This window comes from Falco punctatus (genome assembly GCF_963210335.1).
Source record: "Falco punctatus genome assembly, chromosome: 3".
Taxonomy (NCBI): Eukaryota; Metazoa; Chordata; class Aves; order Falconiformes; family Falconidae; genus Falco; species Falco punctatus.
The window spans coordinates 21,857,539-21,870,678 of NC_137582.1; the positions used below are offsets into that span (position 1 = coordinate 21,857,539).

The 13,140-nt window shown below is 38.4% G+C and overlaps 1 protein-coding gene and 1 long non-coding RNA gene across 8 annotated transcripts in view; one reads left to right on the forward strand and one right to left on the reverse strand.

Moving 5' to 3' along the window:
* TRPS1 (transcriptional repressor GATA binding 1) overlaps positions 1 to 13,140 on the forward strand; it is a 220,083-nt gene that overhangs the window by 74,745 nt on the left and 132,198 nt on the right. The window lies entirely within an intron of this gene.
* The window catches only part of LOC308060341, an 89,155-nt gene continuing 76,015 nt past the window's right edge, over positions 1 to 13,140 (reverse strand). The window contains exon 2 of the long non-coding RNA XR_013926682.1: positions 1 to 13,140. This exon is cut by the window's right edge and continues 34,469 nt beyond it. This is a non-coding gene — a long non-coding RNA (uncharacterized lncRNA).

The following is a 13,140-nucleotide window of genomic DNA, read 5'->3' on the forward strand; positions in this document are numbered from 1 at the left end:
ATGTTGCTCTGCTGCTGCGCCTCGACAGTGATACTGAGCTCAAATGACGCTCCCATTCCTTTCTCAAGAAACTCTGTCTTCTTGTGTTGGGGTGAATTTCTGAGCTTGTTCCGAAATTACACACAAATCACACGCAGACCTCTTCAGACTTATTAAAAAAGTGTTAGAAACTTCAGTGGAAGTTGGGCACTTCAAAGCTCTCGCTACTCCAGTCTGTACATGACTAAAAGGCTGTAAGGCAGACACCGCAACGTGAAAGCTTTCAAATCAAAGCAAAACTTAATATACCACTATTATCCCCTTTATAAGACATATGGAGAATAATATCTTCACATATTTTTGACTTTTTTCTGATAGCAACTGCTTTAATGTTCATGGGGTTATTCTTTTGAGTTAGAAATACTGAGGTATACCCCATATTTTTTTGACATTTCATGGCAGCTTCTCTCCCAGCCTGAAGTGGATGTATTCCAGATCCATTTAAAAGTTTGTATCATCCAGAATAAGCTTAGTCAGCCTTTTTCTTGAGAAAAGCATTTTCTTCACAATTCAGTTAATGGACTCAGCTATGGTGATAATTTTGGCATTCCTCCCTGCAGCTGATAAAAACGACAAACATCTGTAAAACTCTCCATTGACAGTAGCGCAGTACCTGTTAGCATATTACTGAAATTCATTTATATTTGACTGAGGTATGCTAGAAGCTTGAATATCTCATTTCGTTGAAAATTCTCATAAACCCTACCTAATGCAGTGTTTGAGAGGCTGGGGAGAGTTAATGGAAAATGTGATTAAAACCTTGTAGGCTTCAAGGCTTATAAACAGCTTGGCACCTACATATGTTTGTGTGTGTACATGTGTTTTACTGGTTTGTTTACTAATTTTAAATCTGGTTTAAAAATTGGAATGGAAATTAAGAATTGGATTTCTTTTTAAGGTAAAAATGAAAAGGTTTTTCCACTGAACACAGAATTTCTGTGGTTATATAGCCAAATGGTTTGTAGGACTAATATTAATAATTTTTAAAGCAAAGAGCATGTTAACAACTTGACTGAATTTTCCATTACATAAAATTATGTTCTGCTTAGCAGAAGTTCTAAATCTGTGTGGATTTTTAAATAGAACTTCTCATGCCTTTAAGACTGTGAATTTAATCATCACTTAATCAATTTGCCTTTGCCTTCTAATAGCCAACTAAATGGTTGAAGGGTAGAGGTCTTTGCAGTGGTTACGCATAAGAACTGTCAGCATGTTTGGTGGAGGGACTTATCAAAAAAAATTAAGAGGAGAGTTGATATCTGTTAAATTCGGTCCCTCAGTTTCTTGGTATAATGTTCAGCTAAATGACTCCTCACATAAGACTCAGTTTTAGTCAAACCTCATGACTGGCTGCATGTATCTCAGGAGAGGTGTTTTGCTGGACTTCAGTCTCCTGAGTTGGCATTGGTATAGGCCTCTTGGCTGAACTTTGTCTGAAATGCATCATTTCAGTTAAGTGAACAGACAGCCTGGGGTGAAGCCTTAATCACTGCTAAAGGTATTTGGATGCTTTCTTAGTAATGTCCTCCTTAAGAAGTGAAGCATAAGCCATTTTGGACACCAGTCACCCAGGTACATCACTATTGTAAGGAAAGAAAGTCTTTAAAACCACTGAGTTGAGAAATGTTTTATCGGCGCTGGTTCTGTAGGTCCTCAGCAGAGAAGTTAAATGTTGTAAGTGCTAGGAAGTTACCAGGACCTCCATCCAGCTGTCTATGCCGAAGGGCTTCCAGTGCCTAGAGCTGCAGGGTGTGTCTGGTGCTCTGCCTGGCTGTGAATGCCTCCAGACCCCTGCTGTTGGCTGTTTTCGTCAGTATAGACCTGCTTTCCTCTTTGCTTGGCCAGGTTGCAAGGAAACATCACTGTAACCTCTCTTTTCTTGTCTTCTTTAGCTCGGTGTGGCACTCTCTGTCCCCCACCAATCTTCGTGAAACTCACAGTTTTCTATAGTAAAAGTTATCGAAATATTCCAAATTTAGAGCTTTCTTTTGAAAGAGAAATTACCAAACCATTAATTCTGTTAGAAGAACTGTCTAGGCTTTCTGATCTGCCTTTCCTGAAATATACATTGTCTGCACTGCAAAGGGAGGCTTCCTGATGGGGAGAGATTAAGCAAAATTGTTTAAATCATCTTCTCAGCATCTGCACTTTGCCATCGTTGGAGCTGGGGTACTGGTCTGCATGGGCTTTGCTCTGACAGGTTCTCTTTCGAAAGCCTACGAATGCATGCACATAAATGGCCCTGGAGATCTGATACCCTTCCTACCAAAAATATTCTCATGGCCTTGCTTGCTTTCATCAGCACCACTAAGCAAACCTCAGCGTGGAAGGAGACATGTTGGAGCACAGCAGCAGAGCAGAATGGATGAAACTACAAATTGTTAGTCTGTTAAACACAGATTATGTCTTTGGGTACAAATTCCATTAGTGACTGAATGAGTCTGGATGGGTAGTAGCTTGTGGAAGTATTTGTTATGACAAAACCAACTTTTCATTAATAGACAAACTTATCCTGTTTTCCTCTGTAGTCTGGCCAACACCAAAATGTTTCAAACTAATTTCAGACTTGTAAAACACTGTCTATCAGATACAGACATATGGATTGAACTAGTAATTTGCTTGCCATCTGCTGATAAAGGAAGCAAGGCGTCTAAGTAGAAAATGAAGAAAATTTTTTTTCCTTCCCCATTGGAATGTCATATGGTGCCTTTAGTAGTTGTTTGTATTGACATTTTTATTGATTGTTATGTAAAGTGTTACGTTGCATTGACCTGCATCTGCTTTCAATCTGATAATTACGATTTTTTTTTGTTTACAAAATATCCATAATCATTTGAGCCTATGAATAATGTAGTTAGACAATAACCTAGTTTTAATCTGAAAAAATAAATAAATTGATAACCGTAATTCTCATTGTGTGAACCAGGAATAAGTGAATTCTTTTGCTCAGAAAAGAGAAAAACCTTAAATGTTATTAACAAGAGTTAATTAAAATTATATGTCGTTTTAGTCAAAATTTCCCCTTTCGTCCTGAAAGATAGGATTCAGGCCAGGAAAAGCAATACAATTTTCAACGTAAAAACAAACAGACTTGCCAAAACTTTTCTGCTTAGGGGAAAACGGATACCTGGGCTTTCTGGGTTTTTCCCTGTAAGAATCTTGTTTCACCAGCCATTATGGTTTCTGCAGGTCCAGAGTTTGTCCCCCAAATCTTTGCCAAGGCATAGCAGTGTTGGCAAAGCAGCTGTTTCACCTCGGGATGATTGACCTGGAGGGGCAGAGTGGTTTCTCTGCCTTGCTGCTGCAGGACCAGTGCGGGTGCAGCGCTGGCGGTTGGAGCTGTGATGGTGTAGCTTTGGGTGCGATTCCCCTGCTGGCGTGCGTTGCCTCGGCTGCTTGCCTTCGGGATGCTGCCAGCTGTAAGAGTTGAAGTTTTGCTTCCTGGAATTATGCAGACTTCTTATTTCAGCAGATAGGCCCTGGTTATATGTAGAAACAGTAATAATCAGTCCATAATCAAAGTGTGTTATTGTATTTAGTGCTTCTGATATGTTTGTCCATTTTCGTGAAGCATTTAGAGTTTCTCTGTTGAAAAGTCACATAGCAAGTAGAAAATGCAGTAACTAGTAACTTCTCAATAGGCATACTGCTTTCATAGGTAATAAAATACAGTCTCTGCCAGCGCTGAAATACATGGACTTTGGTTGGTTAAATAATAATAAATAATCATTCAACCATAGTTCTCTCTTTCTTTTTTTTTTTTTTTTTTTTTTCTCCCCATATTGATAGGTGTTTTCCTTTTCATTGATTTCAGTGGTCTGTTTTGAACAGATAGTGCTAAAAACATCCATGAGCTATGTTCTTAAACATGAATTATGTCTTCATAAAAATTGTGATTGAACTGTTGATTTGCTTTTAAATAAGACAAGCCCCCCCCCTTTTTTTCCCCGCAATTGGATTATTGACTTGCCAGAAGTGTGAGATATTAAGAACGTACCAAAGAATTTCTATATGTGCTTGAAGTGAAAGTAATACAGAAGAGCACTACTTGTCCAAGATACTGTTTTCACTTCTGTAAATATCTTTGTTTTGCTGAACATTGATGTTCCTTGTAATGACCTGCAACGTTTGTGAACAGTCTAGATACCTAGTAACACATGCCACGTTCTCTTTTCCTAACGTATGGTTACATTTGAAAAAAGCTAAACAGTTACATAAATAACAAGTTTTCCACAATGTAGAGTTAATTACCATTTTACATTTGGAATTTACACCCTGCAGAAAGCTATTGCAACAGTAGTGACATTTTAACAGATGGACATTTGTTGCAGATGTAATCATAGGGACTGGTGTCTGTGACAGCAAGAAGTCTGCAAAAGGGGAAAATTCAGGTAGTATTGAAGTAAAAGCTTAGGTAAATGCAGTGCTCCTGTGGCACTTTGGGCCTTATGGAAGACATTAACCTACCTCAAGTACTACCAGCAGTGGTACCATTACTATATGTTTTGCCACATGCTTCCCCTCTGCTTTTTATGACTTCACCTGCATCCGATATGCTCCGTCTGTCCTTGTATTCTGTTTCTATTCCATGTTCCAGCACACTGAATCTAGCTCTACTCTGCATCTGATGGGCCTATTCATTTTTGTTCTGTTTTTATTTCACTGAAAACATCAGGACTCTATATTTTCCTGATGGAACATGTTAATATTTACAGCATACACTTGGAAGTATATGTCCAGAGTAGTTTTATCCTTTTAAAATCATTTTTTTATAGGACTCACGCTGTAGGGTATCTAACAATTTCCATGTTTATAATGCTTTGAAACCTATATTGCAATTGATAAAATACAGGCATTTACAGCATTCTTTCTATTTGTGTATGTTGACTGCAACAATGGAGTCAAATTACTGCTAAGAAAATTCTGCTTCAAATGATCAGGAGAATATCAGATATTTAGTGTGACACTGCCCGCCAGAAACTGGTGGACTTGCTGTTGATGGGCATATTTACTTCAGCGTATTAAATGGCTTTTCACAGGTTAGTGTTTCTAAGTCTATTGTGTAGCTCTGTAAACTGCCTTGGAAGGAGATGAGGGTATGATAAATGAAGTCGGAGGAGCCAGGACCCCTTATCTTAGACAGGCTGTATGATTTGGGACAAATGCAAATTTCTTTTGTGCTTCTGTTGATGCATATTTTTATTATACAGTAGCTTCCAAAGAACATTGAGATTTATGAATATTAGCAAATTGCTTTGAGAACATTGCATATGACGTAGTTCAGAAGCAGAAAGGTTTATAAAAAAATAAGTAAAATTTTGTATGTCTAGTATACACATACCTCTTGTCTGTCAGAGCCACCCTTTTGCAGACTGAATTGCCTTACTGTGATACTTCACACTTCAGACATGAACAAATGGTTTCCAAACCATTCATGTCAGGTCAAGATGGTGAGAACAGCAGATAGATAGGGGAACCGGGACTGTATAAACAACATACTCCCATCACTGGACTAGTGCCGGTTCAGAGAAGTGGCAGCGTCATTCTTGCTGCTCAGACACTGCCAGTGTGCTATTCCCCACTTCCCCGGTGCGAGGGAATTGACTGCAACTGTTTATTTTCAACACATGGTTGATATCTTTGTCTGTCTGTCTGTAGATCAGCTGTGCCTTGTTAGGGACTTTACTCATGAGCCCTGAGAATCTCGCTCAACCTTTCATCTCCCTGCCATGTAACTGTGGTTTGTTAGAAATAACTGAGAAAAAATGTAAACTTACTGAAATGACTAAGAAGTCCATAGTCAGTGTCAAAGGAGAGAGGGGATGGACTGAATCGAGGGTGTATGTAAGAGATTAGTCCGTGACTTCTCAGATATATTTATAATATCTCTTTAGATGGAGAAGGAAAAACTTAACAGTTGTATTTGCCCATTGTGAAATGTCAGAAAGGATATTTCAGCCTGACCAATTCCTCTTAGTCTTGAGTTTTCTCTTTGTACTGCGCAAAGCATGAGAGTGTGGTATTCCCAGCTCTATATAATCCCAGAATATACCCTTACGTTAAATAAAACCCCCTTGGATATATATATAGCATATGCCGTATTTATATGAGCAAACTGACGTAGTTCATTTAGGAGGCTGTAGAGACACTGATGCAGCTAACGGAAGCGGAGCAACAATGGGAAGGAAATTTGAAAGCTTTGTGCATTCTCCGCTATAACCTTATCATTGATCATCCTGTTCAGCGTTGCTTAAATGAATCCTGGAGAGAAAAAGCTATTTAATTTTGAAGCTTTTAGAGTGTGACAGCTCTCAGGTGAAGTTGCTGTGAGCCTTCTGTAGATTTAAAACCTATTTTTGCATAGACAAAAATGTTACTGCTTTTCTGGCCTGTTTGCAGACTGCAGAGTGCCATCAGTGGATTCAGGTGGCCTTTTGCACTGACCTCCACTCCACATGAGTTATTCAAGTGTCTCAATAGAAATTACATATATCATGCTTTTTGGATATGCCTACCAGTGCCTTCACTGAATCGTACTTGTGCTGCCTGCTACTGCTCTGTTCTCCTGCTAAACCAGGAAGACTCCTTCTGGAGATGAGCCAAATTTTCAAAATACTGATAGTATCTATAGTCAGGACATTATCATTAAAAAAAAATGGAATTTCCTTCAGATTTTTTAAGTGAAACTGTATTCATTATCTTGGTATTGTCAAAAGCACTTCAGCTGGTCATGGTTTCTAGTCATATCACAGTTGTCAAGTGAGGGTTGGTTTTAATAGCCAGCAATTAGTTGTCAAACGTTTTGGCCTACGATTTCTTCTTTCTGAACTGTTTAAATAATGGGCAAAAAGTATAAATAAGCTTTATAAGTCTGTATCATCAAAATAATAATTCTTATGCAAACTTGGTGACTTGAAGAACAGCATCTATTTAACCACTCGATACTTTTTTATCGATCTTTTTTTAGAGAATTTTAAATACAAAAGTGTGCTGGAAACATATTAAGATAAATGATATTTCCAAAGGGAAAGTTCTGTTGGGATTTTCTGGAGAACTCTACCATGACCAGCATAACTGTGTCACTCTCTTGTTAGTATGTGCAGAATGTCAACCTGCTTCAAATCCTTCTCTAGGAGAAACTGTTGAAGGATTTGAGTTACCCTCCACTAATAACACTGGAAGCACAAATGGCTGAAATACTCTGACAGTTGTGCCAATGCGGATCTGAAGAAAAGAGATTAAGATTTTGTCCTATTGTTGAAATACTAGATTAATTTAAGACCAACATTTGATTTGGCTTTGTAAGTAACAAGGAAAATTAATGACCTTTTTATTATTTTTCTGTGTAAAATGTGAGGGTACCATCACTTGGTAACTTGAAGGGCTGTGTGGCATTTTGACTACAAAAGGGATGGAAAGGACAGAGTTTTATGAAGTTGCTTGGGAAAAAGACTATAATGATAGCAGCAGGAAAAAAAAACATATCGCAGCTTCAAAACAGATGGAGTCTTCTAAGGAAGCTGTCTGAACATGGCCCAGGAACTATAAATTGCATTTAGAAGACGGGGCTTTCACTGCAGATGGCAGGTTCCCTGTTAGAAGGCGAAAGCCAGAATGGGGCTATGTGCATGCAGAGAACTGCACTAAATGTGCCTAACATCTTGTGTTTGACATACACTGAAATTTAGGCTGGGATATGAATTCAAAAGGCTAATGGACAAGTTTGGAACATGAAATCTGTCGTGTTCAGAAATCCAGCAACTTGCTTTCAGGCACAGAAAATTTTAACTAAATAGGAAAGCAGAATAAATTTTGTGGCCCTAAAACTGAAACAAGGTATTAATTTTGAATGTCATTTTCCATCACTCTTACATTGAAATATGACAGAAAAGCTCTCTCTTTCTTCCCACGTGCCAAGCTGGGGTCGTTCGAGAGTCACCAGGTCAAAAACCAGTGGTTTCTCTCTAGGCCTGTTACTCCATATTATTTTATTACCCCGTTTGACCTGGACTGGATTTCAGTGAAATAAATTAGAGTTTTGGCTTTGACTAGGAGTCCTGCTCTAGGAAATGATCCCTAGATCTTAGGGAAAAAAACCCTCCCTGAAGTTAGCCCATCCCATGGACTTTCAGGGTGGGACTTGTCTCATGTAATCATGATGGAGGTGTCTGTGCCTGAGTTATCTGTCTAGGATTCTTGGAGCCAATGCAAATTTAAACAACACAGCTGTGAAGTACAGAAGTGAGTTACCTCATCCGGGAAAAAAAAAAAAAAAAGTCTGTAGAGTCAGAGAACTGTTCATTTTTTGGCCATTCATTGTATTGGCTTCGTCTCCAATAACTAGGAAGGAAGCCTAGACATGTACACCACTACACAGCAATTACAGGAGGATAAAAATAAAAGAAGTGCCTGCTTCTGTTGTGTCTGAATGGCAGCCTTATCACTGCAGGTAGGAAGCAAAACTTTGGCTATCTGCAGTTAATGACTTTTCTGTCTCCAAAATGTAATTTGTCAGGTAATGGAAAATGATAGTATGGCTCTAAGCAAGAAGGCAAGGGGGCGGTTTAGCTAAAACTGAAAACATTATTTCATGGAATAATTACAGTTTTATATATTAATATTTTTATTTTTCTGCTATAATACATGTGTCTAAATTTCTAGGGTAACATTTCTTTACAAAGGGAATAGTGTAAGGCCATTGAAGATGAAAGCTGTATTTTCCGTACTAGTCTTTGCATAGAGCAAAGCGATAGTCATTCTCTGGAAGTATATATAAAGACATGCAAAACTGATGGCTTTGTAAGATAAAACTAAAATCAGAGGGTATGAAAGGATATTTGTGAAGCAGAAAAATGGGGTAAGATGGAAAGGAACAGTTAATGAGGTTATTTGGATAAGACTGGAGATGATTCGTTCAGTACATGAGGTGATGTATGTATGGAAAAGGAGTGTTTTCTCTTGCTTGGTGTAACTACTGAAAAGTCAGAAATGCCCAGCCTGTAAGAGAGCCAGAGCAGATAAAGGAATAAGGGATCTGAAGAGAAAGCATATCTCTTAGAAGTCAAACAATTAACTAGGAAAAGTGGCCCAAGGAACTTTGTCCAAAGTTTTACAATATAGATATTTTTTTTGGCATCTCAAAGGAGCTCTTTATACCTCTCCTTAGTGTACCTGCCTGTGCTCCTTCTGAATCTGTGAAGTCCATCTCAAAGTGCAGTAAATGATCTGTTAATGTCCATCTTAAGTTACTGGAGGTCTTGAGCTATTACCAGTGAGTGATTGGCGACCCCTTATACATTAGTCAGCTGTTTAAATCCAGAAATGCAAACACTGACCTAACCTTCTTGGTGAGTCCTGTTAAATATTCAGCGGTGTTCATTTGAAACAGCAACTGAGAAATCAAGAAATGAAGCACCATTACACAAAGCCCGAAAACTGAAACAGCTTATCATGGTTTTTTTCTCGTTATCATTGGTAGGAATGACCTTCCTGCATCAGGTATGTCAGCGTATCTTAACAGGTTATATAAATAGAGCAGCAATAAAAGGCGATGGCACAGCATATTTCATGGGAGTAAAGTGTGCAGTGTTACCAGTTGTTAAATTATTTTTCCCTTGTGTACATGTGAAAGTCATTCTCTTATATAGAAGGGCTGTGCAGATCATATAGGCTTGAAATAAGCAAGAAAGGAAGCATCTGGATCGAGCATTGAACAATGTATTTGAATTTTAAAGGCCTTTCACTGATTTACTAAGCTATATCTTAGATTGATCTCCTGCTCCCCTACAATTGTCAATGGGATAAGGGGTTATATGTGGGTTTCCCCACACATATTCAGCCCCTCTGTACATTTTCCTGACCTCATTTAGATGACCTACACCTTGTGGTTACTGGGATACATGGGATGAATTCCTGAAAACTCTGTGTGGTATATGCTGTAATTTAGAGCTGTGAAACCAGGTTTGTGGGGTCTTATTAATTGCTCGTGATTAAACAACGGGTGTGAATAACTGTTGAAAAATAATAATTTCTTCAAAAAGAAAGAGCTCCATAACTGGATTCTTATGATTCAGTAACTCTTCTTATGTACAATAGCTGTCACAGAGTGGAGGCAAGAATAGGCAAAAATCTTGAGCTGGAGGCACTGAGAATACAGGAATCTTTGTATCACCTAATAGGAATCTGAATGAGATGCTGAAGAAAGAAGGGTAGTTTTGTTAGGCTTCTTCCACAGTGGTTGAGGAGAGAGAGGGGTACCTCCGGAATGCAAACCAAAGCAGAAACATGTCTGCCTTCTCAAATAATGTTGCTTTACCTTGACTGAGAGTTTAGGAAGCCTGGGCAGATTACTTCCTTAATTTAGGCCTGTAAACTAGGTGACTGAAGCTGGGTGATATTAATGACCCTCTGTAACTCTCAGTGTGTACATTTGGGGGAATTCTAGTGTAAAGAAACCTACAGGCAAAAAACAGGTGAGTAAATTCAAATATGCAAGTGCGTGTTGCTCTAAGTCATTTCACACTCAGGTATGCTAATACAAAGAAGTGTTTTTAAGTGAGGCAATTCCACAAAATGCCAAAGCTTGCCTGAAGATGATACAAGAAAAATGAGAAGCCAGCCTATAATGTCCATTACAGACTCTTCTATAAATCTTTTGTTACAAGCGTATAACAGCTTTCTACACTGCTTTCTGTTCAAAGATGTCTTAAGCTTATCCAGCCCTCAAGCGCCAGTCATTCAAAGACAAATTAAAACAAGCAAAACCACCCGTATTTTGAGGTCCTTACAGAAGAAGTGTTTTGTCTTCTTTCTGTGCCAGGCATTAGCAAACAGGCAGGGGTTTTGCAAAGGAAAGCTGTAAGGATATCCTAGCGGGTGCTGTGCCGTGCTGTGCGTGCAGACCTGTGTGTGGAAAGTAGAGGTGCTAAGGATTGGTTCATGGTCACAAGTCTATAAAACAAACAAACAAACAAAAAACCCAGGAAGCAGAACCCTCGTACTGAAAAGGACCTAGTCACACTGAAAATGATCACCAACTTCAGTAAGACCCCATCATGTTGAATTTTCCAGATATGCTCAGATGTTAATTTTTGGATATTTCAAAATTATTTTATTGTTGAATTGCATGATTAACTGTTTTTATTAAAGTTGATTTAACTTCTTCACCACTAAATGAGCTGTAATACTTTCCCTTGCAATTTGTTCTTTTGTGTTACCCAACTCAATTAACAAATACTGTTTCACAAAATATCTTTTTGTCAAGGTCATATGTCACTTTAAAACTTGTTGAGGGTGCTAGTGTGGTAATGCTGCTGATTATATGTAGGCAGCAAAGTGTGTCTTAAGCCCTTCAGACACACTAAGGATGAAAGGCTGTCTTAATGGTATTGCTTTTTTTTCTCTAAAAGAACTGATGTGTCTTCTGTTTATGGGTTTGTGGGCATTTTTATTGCAGCAGGGCATTTCTCACCGCAATTTTACAGAGCAGCAATAAATGCTGAGCAGCTAAGATTCTTGCAGCAATATGAAGAAAGTCTTTCTTAACATTTCCATCTTTATAACTGCAGTTTCAAAACAGTAACTTTGATTTCTTAAATAATACATAAATGTATGTGTGGGGTTTTGTTGGTTTGTGTTTTTTGTTGTTGCTGTGTTTTTTTTTTAAACATTGGTGTCTAATACTTATCTCAGTTAGTAGTTACCTTTCTCTCCTGAAGTTTTAAGTAAGCTGAAGAACTGCTACATGGTTACTTGTTGCCTCTGTATTAGGTGTGAGGATAGATTAGGTGTGGAATACAGTTACCGGAGCTACTGGATCGATTAAGTGCATATACAATGTCTATGTAATAAATAAACACACTGTTTTATGAAATAATGGCAACTTTAACAGCGTATTGAAACATTTGCAAAATAAATACTAGTCATTTAGTGCAACAGTGTGTCACAGTGGAGGAAATAAAATTTACCTCCACTGTAAACCTGCAGAGGGAACACCAGGACTCCATTGGGTCAGAAAGGTGTGAGTGCTCTGACCCCTCAGGAGGAAGGTGGCCTGTGTATAGCTTGCAAAAACTGTGATGTGTGCATTTCAGTACAGCTTTGCTGTAGGACCTTGCAGCATGTAAGATTAAAAGACTGCTTAGATTTTGGATTATTCCTTCTTACCCTATTTTATTAAGGAATATCTAAAGCTTTTCCACTGTTTAGATGAAAAAAAGGGACTTTCAGATGAACGTGAACTCACTTTTGGGCAAAAGATGACCAAAGACAGGTCTGGGGAACATCTGAGTTCCCCTTGGAATTAATTTCAGCTGAACCAATTGTGTAACACACTGTTCTAAATGTAAAAAGCATATCTAACCTAGACCATAAAGTTACAGTGATAGAAAAGGTTAGCTAGTTTTTCAAATGCAGTGGACACAAGGCAATATGTACTGTAAAGTATTAATGCATTAATTTACACTTAGACAATGGCGTGGCTTACCTATGCTGCAGGACAGAGCAGGTTAGTTATATGTTCTAACAAGGTCCTGCTGTCATAGCCTGGACAAGGTCTATCAGTGCTTGTGAGTCACTTTATTCTGGTTGCTTATCTAATACAGTTCACCTCTGACGGTGGCACATAAATCCAACACTGTATTCTCTCTGGAAGATATCTCCAGCAGCAACAACTGAGATCGATGTCTGAGTTACAGCATCACCTAGTCATCCCTTAATATATCATTGGAAATATGGAATAAAAGTTGAAAAAAGGACGTAAGGAAACCAATCCCAGCAATGACTACCATACCATCCCTTGAATAGTGAAGCTGATTTGTGTATTTTTCAGTATAGCTATTGCTGTATTTTGATAATTCAAAGAAACATTCAGTTACTAGTGAGTCATTTTTTTTCCCCAGGTAAATATTGTAGCTGAATATTGAAAACGGATGTGCTACAAAGAGTGTTTTCCGTTTGTTTGTTTTTTCCCCCCCTCCCCAATTTCTCTCCAGCTAACCCACTGGTTTAGTGATTAGCACCAGAGCATTTCACACAGTGTTTTGAGCTCAGTTCCCTGGCTGCAGTTCACTCAACCTTGACGTAAATCTCCAGAAAGTACTT